The sequence below is a fragment of the Dasypus novemcinctus genome, chromosome 25, assembly GCF_030445035.2.
Source record: "Dasypus novemcinctus isolate mDasNov1 chromosome 25, mDasNov1.1.hap2, whole genome shotgun sequence".
Lineage (NCBI taxonomy): Eukaryota > Metazoa > Chordata > Mammalia > Cingulata > Dasypodidae > Dasypus > Dasypus novemcinctus.
The window spans coordinates 30,478,233-30,494,644 of NC_080697.1; the positions used below are offsets into that span (position 1 = coordinate 30,478,233).

Genomic DNA, 16,412 nt, shown 5'->3' on the forward strand with positions numbered 1-16,412 from the left:
GAAACTGATGTACAGATATTGAGACAATAGCTTTCAAACAAGGTAACATTTGTGTTTACATTGTGATTTATACTTTAGGCTATACAGTTCCCTACATTTTTTAGTTATCCTATGTTTTACATTTTGGTTTACATTATTAGTCTGTCGTCCCCTATATGTTTTTGGTGTAATATTACATGTTTTATATCCATCCTTGTGTAGTCTTGTGAAACACTTCTTTTGCCCTCACATTTACTTTGTTTCCATCTATTCAATATCTATTTCCCCTTCCCCTTGGGGCCCACAGTGACAGTCAATCTTCATTTCTTGAGGAGCCATGTTCAGAAATACTTACAACAGTGTTGAGGGCTTGATTTGTTCAACTGCCCTAATGCCCAGGGAGTCATCCTTTCTCTTGAGAGATATAGTTCCCTCTATTTGATGGTATTAGTCCTCCCCAGAATGTGGGTCTACCTTCACTCTCATTATATGGGTCTCTATCCAATGATATAACCCACTCTGGCAAAATGAGCATTCAGATATTCCCTAGGAGTCTGTCCTGCATCAGATTATCCCCTTTGAGTATCTTACACAGGTAACTTTCCTAATTATATTTTGAAAAGTTTTTCTCAGCATTATACTCTCAACCAACACCTAACAATCTCCTATGTTCATGTGTTGCCCCACCCTCCCCCTAATTTCTTGGGCAATATTACCCATCCGCCCATCCCTAGCCCCACGGAAAGGTAACCCTATGTCCCCATTTTATCTCTTCCTTGTACACATACTTACCTCCAGCTTAGCATAGATTTTACCCATGTAGATGTCAGCTTACATCCTTCCTCTACCCCCTGATTTCCTGTAAGCCTATCTTCCAGTCTCTAGCTCTCTGAAGCAGCTTGCTTATTTCATATCATTGAGGTCATGTAGTATTTGTACTTCAATGCCTGGGTTGCTTCACTCAACATAAGGTTCTCAAGATTCATCCATGTTATCACGTGTGTTTGTAGTGTATTTGTTCTTAAAGCTGAGTAGTATTCCATTGTGTGTATATACCACATTTTATTGATCCACTCATCTGTTGATGGGCATTTGGGTTGATTCCAACTTTTGGTGATAGTGAACAATGCTGCTATGAACATTGGTGTGCATATATCAGTTTGTGACCTTGTTTTCAGTTCTGCTGGGTATATACCCAGCAGTGGTATTGCTGGGTCATATGGCAAATCTATGGTTACTTTTTTGAGAAACCGCCAGACTGTCCTCCAGAATGGTTGGATCCATCTGCATTCCCACCAGCAGTGGATGAGTGTTCCCATTTCTTCACATCCTCTCCAGCATTTGTATTCTCCTGTTTTTTTCATAGCTGCCAATCTTATGGGAGTAAGATGATATCTCATTGTAGTTTTGATTTGCATTTCCCTGATAGCTGAAGATTTGGAGCATTTTTTCCTGTGCTTTTTAGCCATTTGTATTTCTTCTTTGGAGAAGTGTCTGTTTAAATCTTTTCCCCATTTTTTAAATGGGTTGTTTATCTTTTTATTTTCAAGATATATGAGTTCTTTATATAAGCAAGTTATAAGTCTCTTATCGGATATATGGTTGCCTAATATTTTCTCCCACTGTGTAGGTTCCCTTTTTACTCTCTTGACAAACTCCTTTGAGGTGCAGAAGGCTTTGATTTTGAGGAAGTCCCATCTATTTGTTCTTTTGCTGCTCGTGCTTTTGACGTGAAGTTCATGAAGCCATTTCCTATTACAAGTTCTTGTAGATGCTTCCCTAACTGCTTTCCAAACTCTTTATGGTCTTGGCTCTTATATTTAGTTCTTTGATCCATCGAGTGATTTCTGTATAAGGCGTGAGTTGGTAATCCTCTTTCATTCTTTTACATATGGATATCCAGTCCTCAGGCACCATTTGTTTAAGAAGCCATTCTCTCCCAGTTGAGAGGGTTGGTCGCCTTATCGAATATTATATGACTGTATATATGAGGATCTATATCAGAACTCTCAATTTGGTTCCATCGGTCTGTGTCTCTCCTTATGCCAATACCATGCCATTTTCACTACTGTAGCTTTGTAGTATGTTTTGAAGTCAGGTAGTGTGATTCCTCCAATTTCATTTTTCTTTTTCAATATGTTTTTGGCTACTTGGGGCCTCTTTCCTTTCCAAATAAATTTCATAGCTAGCTTTTCTAGTTTCTTAAAGAAGGCTGTGTTGATTTTTATTGGGATTGCTTTGAAAGTGTAGATCAGTTTTGGTAGGCAAGACATCTTAATGATATTTAGTCTTCCTATCCATAAACAGGGAATATTCTTCCATTTATTTAGGTCTTCTTTGATTTCCTTGAATAGTGTTGTGTAGTTCTCTGTGTGTAAGTTTTTTTTACATATTTAGTTAAATTTATTCCTAAATATTTGATTTTTTTAATTTACTATTGTAAATGGCATTTGTTTCTTGATTTCCTCCTGATCTTGCTCATTTTTGGTATACAGAAACGCTACTGATTTTTGTGCATTGATCTTATAACCTCCAACTTTACTGAACTCATTTATGAGTTCAAGAAGATTTCTTGTAGACTTCTCAGGTTTTCCTTTGTATGGAATCATGTCATCTGCAAATAATGAAATTTTGACTTCTTCCTTTCCGATTTGGATGCCTTTTATATCTGGTTCTTGTCTCAGTGCTCGAGCAAGTACTTCTAAGACAATGTTAAATAGAAGGGGTGATAGTGGGCATCCTTGTCTTGTTCCTGATCTTAGAGAGAAAGATTTTAAGATTTCACTATTGTAAATGATGTTGGCTGTGGTTTTTTCATATATACCCTTTATCATGTTCAGAAAATTTCCTTGTATTCCGATCTTTTGCAGTATTTTTATCAAGAAAGGGTGCTGTGTTTTGTCAAATGATTTCTCTGCATCTATACATATGACCATGTGATTTTTTTCCTTCCATGTGTTTATATGGTGTATTACATTGATTGATTATCTTATGTCGAACCAACCTTGCATAACCGGAATGAATCCCATTTGGTCATGGTGTATAATTTGTTTAATGTGCTCCTGAATATGATTAGCAAGTATTTTGTTGAGGGTTTTTTGCATCTAGGTTCATTAGAGAAATTGGTGTGTAATTTTCCTTTCTTGTGGTATCTTTGTTTGGCTTTGGCACTAGGGTAATTTTGGCATCATAGAATGAGTTAGGCAAAGTTCCTTGTCTTTCAATGTTTTGGAAGAGTTTCATCAAGTTTGGCGTTAGTTCTTTCCAGAATGTTTTGTAGAATTCACCTGCGAAGCCATCTGGCCCATGGCTCTTCTTAGTGGGGAGGATTTTTTTTTCTTTATTTATTTTTTTAATGTTACATTAAAAAAAATGAGGTCCCCATATATCCCCACCACACTCACCCCACTCCTTCCCCTATAACAATAACCTCCTCAATCATGGTGAATACATCTCTGAGCACTGTTGCACCTCATGGTCAATGTCCACCATAGCCCACACTCTCCCACAGTCCACCCAGTGGGCCATGGGAGGACATACAATGACCAGTATCTGTCCCTGCAGCACCACCCAGGACAACTCCAACCCCTGAAAATGCCTCCAAATCTCATCTCTTCCTCCCAATCTCTATCCGCAGCAGCCACCATGGCCACTTTCTCCACACCAATGCCACATTTTCTTCAATTACTAATCACTATAGTTCATGAATAGAACATCAGTAAGTCCACTCTAATCCATACTCTAGTCCTCCATCCTGTGGACCTTAGAATGGTTGTGTCCACTCCACAACTATATCAAGAGGGGGCTTAGATTCCACATGGGTGCTGGATGCAATTTTTCTGCTTTCAGTTGTAAGCACTCTTGGCTCCCTGGTGTGGTGGTTGACCTTCTTCACCTCCATGTTAGCTGAGTGGGGTAAGTCTAATAAACCAGAGTGTAGGAGCTGAAGTCTGTGGAGGCTCAGGGCCTGGCTATCACATGGATGGTCCAGAGATTCGGGTCCCATGGGTATACACTAAACCCCAGCACCAACTACAGTTCCGGTATGGGTAACAGGAGAGGCTTGTGGACAAAGACCACATCTGAGTTCAGCTCGATCACACAGAAACACAAACTCCAAAGTAGGGCCAACTGACATGGCATTGAACTCCATCTGCCATGACCATAAAACCTGTGGGTCTCTGTAACCCTCAGAAGAACCAATACCTGGGGTTGTTTCTACTTTATCTGTCTCTGGGACTCTGCTCAGGTGTGGATAAGGGCAACCCCTCTGATAACCTCCTGGCTCTTTTTGGAGACTCGTAGCCATATAAACTCATTTGTTCTTAGCATTTCCCCCTTTTATTCAGGTCAAAAGCATTTTTAACTCCTGATATTATATGTAGACTGAGATATTCTGCTGATCCGAGTTGACCCTTTTATTCAAGGCCGTTTTCTAGTTACATCATCACCTGGTACGTGGTAGTAATCCCTCAGTGCTAGGGAGACTTATCCCTGGGAGTCATGTCCCATGCTTGGGGGAAGGCAATACATTTACATGATGAATTTGGCTTCAAGACTTGCCACATTTGAACAACATGGAGGCTCTCAAGAAGTAACTCTTAGGCACTCTTCAGCTGTAGTCCTTGTTCTTATTTCAGGTGCACAGGCTTACAAGCATAGCCATTAGTATCAAGGGCTCATTGTTGGACCATCCATCTTTTTTGGTCTTTGCTGTTGGACTTGGGGGATTGTTGCTGTTCCTTTAGTGACTGTGCTAGAACTCCCCTGACTAGGAACTCAGCACTCCCTCAGTTGTTTTTTATTTTAACCACTGTGAAAATACCCAAACACTTTAATGTGCCCTGGATATATGCCCTGGAGAACTTGCCAACCATGTGTCCACTGTCAATAACATCCCACACCAGTATTCCTCCCCTGCCATTGTTGAACCTCTGTGATTCAAAACTTCCTGAAAAATGAAGTCCAATATATTGCCCGGTTCTATTAATAGTAAAATGGAATATAGTGATGAGTTTAGAGGTTAGATGTAGAATATATATTAATTTAGAAAAATTAAGGTAAAAATAAATTGAAGTATCAAAAATTTTAAAATGCAAATCTTTGTCTTTGATGTTTTGCCTTCCATCACTGCAATAGTGTTGCCCTGTGTGCAATTTGGCAAGGCAACTTCTTCCATCTTTTCCTCCATGTCTACGTCCTTTCTTTTCTTTTTCTTTTCCTAATTATTAAGCTTATCTTCACAAAAGTTTTAGATCACAGCAATTCATATATACAGTATACAGTAATCCCCCATATCCAACATAAAACCCTTTTCTCTTCCACAGGAATAACCTTTTTACATGTTCATACTATATTTACTGAAACTGATGTACAGATATTGAGACAATAGCTTTCAAACAAGGTAACATTTGGGTTTACATTGTGGTTTATATTTTAAACTACACAATTTTCTAAAATTTTAGTTATCTTATGTTTTACATTATGATTTACATTTTAGCCTATCAACCCCTATACATTTTTGGTGTAATTTTACATGTATTATATCCATCCTTCCATAATCTTGTGGAACACTTCTATTGACCTCACAGTTACATTGATTCCACCTATTCAATACCTCTTTCCCCCTCCCCTCAGGGCCTGCTGTGACAGTCAATCTTCATTGCTTGAAGGGCCATGTTCAGAGATACTTGCAACAGTGTTGAGGGCTTGACATGCTCAACTCCCCTAATGCATTGGGAGCCACCATTTCTCTAGAGAGATACAATTCCCTCTATTTGATGGCATCAGTCCTCCCCAGGATGTTGGTATACCTTCACTCTCATTATATCGGTCTCTATGCAATGATATTACCCACGATGGCAAAATGAGCACTCACACGCTCCCTAGAAGCCTGTCCTGTGTCAGATTACCCCTTTAAGCATCTTAAACAGGTAGTTTTCCTTATTATATTTTTAAACAGTTTTCTCAGCATTATACTCTCAACCAAATATCTGATAATTTCCTATGTTCGTATGTTCTCCCACCCTCCCCCCAATTTCTTAGGCAATATTACCCATCCTCCCATCCCTAGCCCCCCTCAAGCCTGCAAAGCCCCACCCAAAGGTAACTCTATGTCTCCTTTTAATCCCTTCCTTGTACAAATACTTACCTCCACCTTATCACAGATTTCACCCATGTAGGTGTCAGCTTACATCCTTCCTCTACCACCCAATTTCCTTTAAGCCTGTCATCCAGTCTCTAGCTCTCTGAGGCAGCTTGGTTTACTTATTTCAGATCATTGACGTCATGTAGTATTTGTCCTTCAATGCCTGGGTTGCTTCACTCAACATAAGGTTCTCAAGATTCATCCATGTTATCACATGTGTTTGTACTGTATTCCTTCTTATAGCTGAGTAGTATTCCATTGTATGAATATACCACATTTTATTTATCCATTCATCCATTATTGGGCATTTGGGTTGGTTCCATCTTTTAGCAATAGTGAACAATGCTGCTATCAACATTGGTGTGCATATATCGGTTTGTGTCCTTGTTTTCAGTTCTATTGAGCATATACCCAGCAGTGGAATTGCTGCATCATAAGGCAAATCTACAGCTAACTTGTTGAGAAATCACCAAACGGCTCTCCAGAATGGCGAGATCCTTCTGCATTCCCACCAGGAGTGTATGAGTGTTGCCATTCCTCCACATCCTCTCCAACACTTGTAGTCTTCTGTTTTTTTCCATAGCTGCCAGTCTTATGGGAGTAAGATGGTATCTCATTGTAGTATTGATACGCATTTCCCTAATAGCTACTGATTTTCATCATTTTTTCATATGCTTTTTAGCCATTTGTATTTCTACTTTGGAGAAGTGTCTGTTCAAATCTTTTCCCCAATTTTAAATGGGGTGTTTGTCTTTTTATTTTCAAAATATAGGAGTTCTTTATATATGCAGGATATAAGTCTCCTATCAGATATATGGTTACCAAATATCTTCTCATGTTGGGAGGTTTTTAATGACTGATTCTATCTCTTTACATGTGATTGGTTTATTGATATCATCAATTTCTTCTTTCATCAAGACCGGCTGCTTATGTGTGTCTAGGAGTTTGTCCATTTCCTCTAAATTATCCTTCTTGTTGGAATATAGTTTTTCAAAGTATCCTCTTATGATAGTCTTTACTTCTGTGGGGTAAGTGGTGATATCTCCTTTCTCGTTTCTTATTTTATGCATTTGCATCTTCTGTCTTTTTTTTCTTTGTTATTCTCACTAAGGGCTTGTCAATTTTATTGATCATCTCAAAGAATCAGCTCTTGGTTTTGTTTATCTTTTCAAGTGCTTTCTTATTTTCTATTTCATTTAGTTCTGCTCTTATTTTTGTTATTTCTTTCTTTCTTCTTCTTTTGGGTTACTCCTTTTTTTTTTTTTTTTTTTTTTTTTTACTAATTCCTCTAAGTGTGCAGTTAGCCCTTCAACTTTAGCTCTTTCTTCTTTTTTGATGTATGAATTTATGGCTATAAATTTCCCTCTCATACTGCTTTTGCTGCAACCCATAAGTTTTGGTATGTTGTGTTATCTTTTTCATTAGTTTCATTAATTTCTTTTGAGATTTCCTCCTTGACCCACTATTTTTCTAAGAGTGTATTGTTTAATTTCCGTATCTTGGTGCAAAATCGGGACCTCTCTCTCTTGCAGATTTCCAGCTTCACTCCATTGTGGTCAGAGAAATTATTTTGTATAATTTCAATCTTTCTGAAATCATTGAAAATTTCTTTGTGGCCTAGTATATGGTCTATCTTGGAGAATGATCCATGTGCACTTGAGAAAAATATATATCCTGCTGTATTTGGGTGTAATGTTCTGTATATGTCTATTAGATCCAGCTCCTCTAATATACTGTTCAAAGTCTTTATTTCTTTTTTAATTCTCTTTTGTGATGTTCTGTCCAAAGTTGATAGTGGTGTATTAAATTCCCACACTATAATTGTAGAGGCATCTATTCTTTCACTTAGTTTTTCCAGTGTTTGCCTCACGTATTTTTAGGCACCTTTGTTAGGAGCATAAATGTTTGTGTTTGTTTGTTCTTCTTGAACGATTATCCCTTTCAATAATACATAGGTCCATCTTTGTCTCTCACAACTGTTTTGCATTAAATGTCTATTTTGTCTGATATTAATATAGCTACTCCTGACCCTTTTTTGGTTATTTTTTCCTTGTAAGATTGTTTTCCAGCCATTCATTTTCAATTTCCTTGAATCCCTGGGTCTCAGATATGTTTCTTGTAGACAACATATAGATGGGTCATATTTCCTTATCCAGTCTTCCAATCTGAATCTTTCAACAGGTGAGTTTAATCCATTGACATTCAGTGCTATCACTTTCAAGGAATTATTTATGTTAGCCATATTTTTTTGGACTTGTGTTTGTCATATTTTGTTTCTTTTCTTCTCTTTTTGTCTTTTTAATTGCTCTTACACTCTCCTCCAACTCTGCCCCTCCTGTTTTTTTCTTTCTTCCTGAGAACTCCTTTTAGTATTTCTTGAAGGGTGGGTTCTTGTTGGCATCCTCTCTTAGTTTCTGTTTATCTGTGAAAATTTTGAACTCTCTGTGATTTTTGAATGCTAGCTTAGCTGGGTAGAGTATTCTTGGTTGGAATTTTTTCTTGCTCCACTGCCATCTTGCCTCCATGGTTTCAGATGATAAATCAGCACTTAATCCTATGGAGCCTCCTTTGTATGTGATGGTTCTCTTTTCTCTTGCTTTTAGACTTTTCTCTTTGTCTTGAGCATTGGATAACTTGACAACTATATGTCCTGGGGTAGACCTGTTGGGATTTATGCTGTTTGGGATGCATTGTGCTTCCTGGACATGTACACCCATCTCTCAATAGATTTAGGAATTTTTCAGCCATTATTTCCTCCAACACCCCTTCTGTCCCTTTTCCCTTCTCTTCTCCTTCTAGGATGCCTATAATGTGTATGTTTGTGCATGTTGCATTGTCATTCAGTTCCCTAAATCCCAGTTGGGTTTTTTCTATCTTATTATTGATCAGTTCTGCTATCTGTTTGATTTCAGATATATTGTCTTCCACATCACTAATTCTCTCCTCTGCCTCTTCTAATCTGCTGTTATTTGCTGAGAGTGTATTTTTGATTTCTTGAATTGTGCTGTTCATCACCATCATATCCATTATCTTTTTGTGTATGATTGCAATTTCTTCTGTATTCTCTCCAAGTGTTTTCTCCATATATTTCATCTCTTCCTTTACTTCTATAAATTGTTTGCTAATATGTGTTTTGAGAGCTTTAATTAATTATTCAATGTTCTGCTCCCCTTCCTGGTTTTTAGTTTGTTCATTGGATTGGGCCATGTTTTCCTGATTATTGGTTTGGTTTGTAGTTTTTTGTTGCTGTCTGGTCATTATTTTATCTTGATGATTTGATCAGTTCCTTAGCTTCTTTGTCTAGTCTGGGGTTTAATTAGTTGTTGTTTTTGCCTGAGTGTTATGTCTTCTCTTTGTCACTTTGTTCTTATTATTCTATTTTCTTGTTTCTGGCTAATTTCACTTTGAAGGAAAATATTAGGGCCAGTGAAAGCAAAATGGGTAAGAAAAGAAAATGTATAAAGTATATTGATAATAAATGTTACCAGAGAACTATATGAGATCTAGGAGAATGGGTATTAGACTCATGTCTAATATCTGCTGTGTAGAGTTGTAACAGTAAGTAGAGTATCTATAATGAGACAGTCAACTGAATATGGGGAGGAATATAGTGTGAATTAAATGACCAGTGTTTTCATAAGAGAGGGAAAGAGAAAAGAAAGACAATACTATTAAGAGTGAATAAAAGACAGAAAACTGAACAAAGGTATTAGAAATAAAAAGTCACACAATTTGGGGACCAAATAAAGGGAGGTGGAATGTAAGAGAAACAGATGATAGAGGATAGAAAGATGTAGAGGAAAGGGGATAGTGTTGGTGGCCAAAATCAATGCACACAGAAAAGAGGAAATGGAGGATGAGAAAACACAGCAAATGTGAAGTGCTCCCTGCAGCACCTAGTATATTTTAAAAAAATAAAATAAAAAAGAAGAGAAAGGAAGAAAAAGAGAAAAAAGGGGAGGGGGGACAAAAAATGGGGGGAGCAAGCAAGAAAAAGAAAAAGAGGAAAAAAAGAGAAAGGGCCTTGGGGGGTTAAAGGGGAAGAAAAAAACAGAAGATAATGCAGCAATAACAACAACAACAACAAAAACTGAACATTTCAAGATAGGAATCCTCTTTGCAGTTAAATAAAACACTTAGGGATCTGACATTCCCCCTTTCTCCCTTCTTCACTTCCCTCTCTCCCAGGGCAGCAGAAAAGCTGCATGAGGGATCCAGTAGGAGATTCAAGTGGGTCCTTGTTGAATAAACTCAACACAGAAACAATGACTCTTTATTTCCAGCGAGAGAGCACCTACACCTCACCAGAAACCCCAAATATGCTATTGGAAGTTTGGAAAGCATGTCCTACAATCTCTCCCCTTTACATGTGCTAGGGGAGGGTTAATTGATTTTCTGACTCCACCTTCTCCCAGCCGAGTTTCCTATTCCAAGACATTTAGGTAAATTGGGCTTTCTCAGCAGATTTGCCTCTCCTTTCTTCCCAGGCTTTCCCTAAGTCAGCTGGTATGCTCCTCCAAGCTCAAAAAAAGAAAAAAAGAAAAGCAGAAGGCTAGGGTAATCATGGACTTCAGAGCATGTTGCATTTGGGAATGGGAAGTCTGGTATATTGTGGAATCAAGGTATGTGAATCTGTGGAGCATCAGCTATGGGGTTTAGGGGATACGGACCTGGGAACTATGCATCCAGTAAACTCGGGGTTTGGGAATGCCACAGCACAACCAATAGTTTTCAGGGATCACCATGGCTGCCAGCCCTAGGGGGAAGGGTCCTACCCATGGCTTCTGACCTCCATGTCAGAAACCCAAAATTCTACATTTTGCAAGAACCTCTTCTGTCACTGTCTCACCAAATCAAGGCCCAGAAAACTCCTGCCCTGCAAGCCTCTGAAACAACCCTCTCTGGCAGGACTCTGACCCTACTCAGCCTCTTTGCAGGAGAGATTATGAGGTGCATTCACTTAGATGCCATCTTGCCCCACCCCCACCCCACAGTTTTGAATTGAGTCCTGTAGCAAGATGAAGAGAGGAAAGATCTTGCATAGTAGTTGAAACAAGCCAAAGGCTCCAAAGAGAAGCCCTCAGATCAACAGGACATCTGGCCAGGAGATGGCAGCTGTGATGTAGTCAGGCCAGCCCAAGTCTTCTTCCACAACAGGGGCTCATACCAGCTCAGCTGTGATGGAAATAACTTTTGTTGCTGCATGTCTACCAGGAGAGGAGGCAACTGCAGAGGGAATTGGAGTAGTTAGAAGTAAGCAGCCTTGCGAAGACTTCCAGTACAGTGGCCTCTAACATTGGTGGCAACATCCACACAGACTCCGTGGATGGAATGCTAGACCCTCAGTACACTAAGGTTGCTATTGCTTTCCTGCAGCAGAAGATCCTGAAACTCACAGAATGGATCAAACAGCCTGGGGTGACAACTTTTCCAAGTACTTGAACCTTGCCAACAGTGCAGACAAACAGCAGGCAGCCCACATCAAACAGGTCTTTGAGAATAAGAACCAGAAATCCTCCTAAGCCCTCCTCTAGCTACTAATTTAATTAAGCTTGAATCTTACCACCAGAAGCTCTGGGAGGTATAACAGAATGGGATCCTGCACCAGCCAAAGGATGTGTTCAGGGACATGCAGCAAGGTCTGAAGGATTTGGGAGCAAAGGTGACTGGCTTCAGTGAGGGTGTGGTGGACAGTGTCAAGGGTAGACTCTCCAGTTTCTCCCAGTCCACCCATTCAACAGCTGGGACTGTGCTCTCAAAACCCAGAAAGATTGCCTCATTAATTCAGAATAAACTTGGCAATGCAGACATCATCTCTAATCTGAAGGACTCTTTAGAGGCAGGGCAAGCAGAGAATGGGAGGAAGACTTTGGGGTGGTTTCAAACTTTCAATAGAGCCCAAAATATGGTAGTGAGGAAGATTGTTCTAGTGCCACATTAGGCCAGGGAGGCAACAGCACCACTGGGGGCATTGCTGTAGGAGCATCCAACTCCAAAACAAAAAAAACTCTGGACGAGCAGAGCTCAGAGTTTGATGCACTACTATATGAGATCCAAGAGACCCAGGAAACCCAGGCCAAACTAGAGAAACCCTTTGAGACACTTGAGGAACATTATCAGATGAATTATTCCTTAATTTTGCAGACATTATAGGGAGAGCAAATAGGTGTGAACAATTAGAAGAACAACTAAATGGCTTAACAGAGCTCCACCAGAATGAAACCTTGAACTTGAAGCAAGAATTGGCCAGCTTGAAAGAGAAAATCACTTATCAGCAATATGAATGTGCTGAGAATCCAGGAGTCCCTGGAGGTGTGCCAGACCCACATCTCCAAGATGAAGAAGCTATAGCAGTAGCAGCAGGTGGTGCAGCTGGATGGGCTGGAGAATGCCGCTGCCTGGAACCTTCTGGGCAAACTCATCAACATCCTTCTAGCCATCATGGCAGTTCTTTTGGTCTTTGTTTCCACAGTGGCCAACTGTGTAGTTCCCCTCAGGAAGACTTCCAACAGGATGTTCAGCAATTTATTTCTCACAGTTTTCATTGTCTTTCTCTGGAAGCACTGGGATGCCCTCTTTAGCTATGTGGAACATTTATTTTCATCTCCCAGATGATGCTGGCACATCAGGCATTCCTGATATGCCTGAACATATTAAAACCTATATTAGGGACAGTTGCCAGACATGGTATGTCCTCCCATGGCCCACTCGGTGCACTGTGGGAGAGTGTGGGCTATGGTGTGGATCACTGACCATGAGGTGCAGTGGTACTCAGAGATGTATTCACCAAGTGCAATGAATGTTTCATGATAATGGAGGAGGTTGTTGTTATGGGGGGAGGAGTGAGGAGAAGGGGGTGGGGGGTATATGGGGACCTCATATTTTTTTAATGTAACATTAAAAAAATAAAGAAAAAAAAACCTGTATTAGTCAGCCAAAGGGGTGCTGATGCAAATACCAGAAATTGGTTGGTTTTTATAAAGGATATTTATTTGGGGTAGATGCTTACAGATACTGTACCATAAAGCATAAGTTACTTCCCTCACAAAAGTATATTTTCAAATGTTGGAGCAAGATGTCTGCTGATGTCATCAAGTGTTCAGGTTTTCTGGGTTCCTCTGGGTTCAGTTCCTCTGTTTTCTCCACAAGGTCAGCTGTAGACTATGAGGCTCTTGAGGCTTTGCCTCACTCCACAAGGTCAGCTGTAGACTATCAGTTAAATGGCTCTGTTTCTCTCCCTGGGGCTCCAGCTTCAACATCAAACTCCAAAATCAAAACTCCAACATTAAAAGCCCTTAACTCTGTCCTTTGCCATACCTTTTATCTCTGAGCCTCCACCCACTAAGGGGTGGGGAGTCAATACCCTACTGACACAATTACTTAATCAAATAAACCTCTGAATCCAGTATAATCTCATATGCCCAGAGGAAAAAACCAGTTTACAAATATAATCCAATATTTCTTTTTGGAACTCATCAATAATGTTAAACTGCTACAAAACACTTGCATACCATAGTAGGAGTTTGATGTGGAAGATTTCTCTGAAAGGAGGAACTCAATCTGAAATAGGAACAGGTGAGAAGCATCTTTGAATAATTATAGACAAGAATACTACTGATAAAATATTGGATGTGTTGAGGGAGGGAGAATAGGAAATTCTCATCTCAGCCACCTGGAAGAAGCAATAAATATAAGATCACTCAGGATTCTAGAGATATCCCTGAAGTCCTCTCTGTGGTACTTATTGTCCAGAATGCATTCATCTTCCACACCCCTGGTGATGAGTTAACAATCCAGGCTAGTTGGAATCATCTCTGAAAAACATTGTTATGTGAACAGAAAGAGTCCAAGATGACTAAATAGAAACCATGCGAGGATCCCCTGATTGGGAAGTGCACATCTCCTCTTCCCTTAACATCACAGCAGAGAATGTGGGTGCATCCCTTGTGCACTATTGCCTTTTATGAAAAATTAATATTACTTAAAGAATAGTAATGTACTCAGAGCAGATACTCTGCATCTTTGTGGTATAATATATTTTATCAGTGTGAATCTGAGATCATCCCTGTCACCTATACTTGTGACCTCAGATGAAAATGAGAATCAGATTTTTCTACTCCTGGTATCCTTCAATACATCTCACTGCATTTTTACAGAGAAAAAATATCCCAAATGACAAAGGAGGGCCTCAAACAAACTCTGAAAATTTCCTCTATGACTTGTGTGAATCTGGAGCTCTGTGAAGTTGAAGTGTGTGAATGATGCAAAAATTGACTCCAATACTGTTTCTAGTATGGTCAACCCAGAAAATGATGAGTCTCTTCTTATCTACTATTCAGTAGGCTCCCTTATTAGCCCCATTCACAGGTTTGTGAGCAAATTAGCAAGGGGAAGACGTTGTGCAGATTCTATTACAGCTTTACCATGTGGCAGGTGTCCCCTGGGTAATAAACTGTGCTCTCTATTTAGAAGACTAATAGTAATTCTTTATTAAAAATTCAAAATTTTCTCTTAGTCAACTAATTATTAAAAACAAATTCCACAGGTGTTTTTGTGGGAAAATTGAGTCCTAGAGAAAAATCTCTGACAGCCAAAGTGATATTGTAAATTGTTGTAACATGACATTTTGCTTCCTCAGGCAGCTGAATTTCTTCATGGATCACCTTCAATTTTCAATGCTTTGTTGAATATTCATTCAAGTTTGTGGAATTGCCACCAGTTGATGTACTTTTAGCCTGCATGATGCTGTTGATTTGTGCCTGGAGACTTCCTGATATGCCTGCACCTTAACAGGCCTTCCCATATCTGACCTATGTGCTCCCTGTCCCAGGACTCAAGATGAGTCCTGACTCCTATACACATCATTAAGTACTAATTTATCAGAAGAAGAACTTGATTTTGAGTATTCCTGGATGACCAAGTGAGGTCCAGGACAAAGTGTAACACAGATCTAGGCAAATTACCCCCTATCAAAGAACTGCTTCTCAGCACTCCTTGAGCACTGTTTTCCAACTTCCTTATTGTATTATTAGCAATTAAATTTTTGCCTATGACTTAAATATTCTTCCTTTTTGACATAAAAGTATATCATTTTATGGATTTTCATCTGATATAAATTCAGTCAAGGGATGTCATAGGATTGGTTTGATAGGCAGAATGTAGCAGCTTGGAAAGCAACCCCTGGAATATCCATCTAAGATAAATTGAAAGATATTTAGCATGATTTCATGGTGTCCTTAAAATAAAAAACTAAACATTTTTTGTGTTATAATAATTGCATAAACTGTCAATATAAAATATGTAATCTGAGTTTTACCATATATGAGCATTCTCTTTCTTTTCGCTTTTTACTCCCTCAGTGGACAGGGAGAGACTTGTGAATGATTAAGGAGAAAAATGGCAAAATTAGAAAATAAGGAGAAATTGTATATTTGATGACTAATTGTATAGACTATTCATTTCACATAACTTCTAATTGTTAGAATATATATGGATTTTTGTGTTTTCTAAACTCAAGGTGTGTGTTTGAGAGAAAATAGCATAGTAATATTCATTTCTAGGTTAGTTAGTGCTCTGTAAAGTTGGATAGGAACCTTGGTGTTGATATTCTCAGGATTTATTCCCTAAAATTTTATTTCATTACAATGGGAAAACAATTTGTATATATGTATTGAGAATCCTGGAGAATTTTTATCCAGTGATCAATCTGGCATCCACAGGGTTGGGGTAGGTGGATTTCATTTCCCTCCTAATGGGCTACAATGAGGAAAGAACAGCATCAGCCTGGTATGTTCCTACTGAAATCCAAGCCTGAGTATGCTCAGGAGGAGGCAGTGGGCAGACCTAGGTTGAAGTCATCAGTTTTTGCCAAATCTGTCAAGGACTTGAGGGAATATATTAGGAACAGTTCCAGTTTGAAGGAGCACAGACTGAAATGGACAAAGAAACAATTTCCCTCTTTAGGACAATCTGCAAAATTTGAAGAGAATCCACGGGTTCGATCATAATATAGAAATGATATTTCCTGATTTGGGTTTGTGTGATTACCTAGGGAAGTGTTCCTGTTTTGAGGAAAATATATACTGGAGTATTTTTTGTTAAGGGGAAAATGCAGCAAAACTATACTATTAGGGAATCTGAGTGAGGGGACCAGGAGTTTTTCATTCTGTTATTGAAATTTTTATATAAGATCTGTAAGTTCTATAATTACTTCAAAATAAAATATTATTTTACAGTTACCATGTCAATACTATGCCATTATGGAGGAACAATATTAAACTCTATT

At 39.0% G+C, this 16,412-nt stretch overlaps 1 pseudogene; it reads left to right on the forward strand.

The window, feature by feature from the left end:
• Positions 1-12,742, forward strand: part of LOC101429745 (transmembrane and coiled-coil domains protein 1 pseudogene) — a 46,948-nt pseudogene extending 34,206 nt beyond the window's left edge.
• Positions 12,743-16,412: the final 3,670 nt, after the last annotated feature.